The sequence below is a fragment of the Olea europaea genome, chromosome 21 (assembly GCF_002742605.1).
Source record: "Olea europaea var. sylvestris chromosome 21, O_europaea_v1, whole genome shotgun sequence".
NCBI lineage: Eukaryota > Viridiplantae > Streptophyta > Magnoliopsida > Lamiales > Oleaceae > Olea > Olea europaea.
The window spans coordinates 14637916-14638271 of record NC_036257.1 but is presented as its reverse complement, the minus strand read 5'-3'; positions in this window follow the sequence as shown (position 1 = coordinate 14638271).

Here is a 356-nt window from a genome sequence, read left to right as displayed (position 1 = left end):
TTTTCATCCGGCCTCGATCCTGGTCCCCACCCCAATTGGCAGGGTGAGGTCCAAATTTTAATCCTTGGCTCCACCCATCCCGTTTTATCTCGGTTCACCTCGTTGTTATCCCTACTTAAAACTAAGAAAGAGATTAAATACTAGAATTATTCTTCAGGTACAGATTTTTTACCAGATTTTATACAGGGAGATAGCTGTCTCTTGTAATTTGTTATTATCAAAAACTTTTTTTAACTGCAGCCAATCTCTATGAGACAGTTGTGTTTTCTATATAAAATCTGTACTTGTCGTATTTCTCATTTAAACTATTTCAAAAATATTGAGACATTAAAAATAACTTTTACTTATTCTTGAAC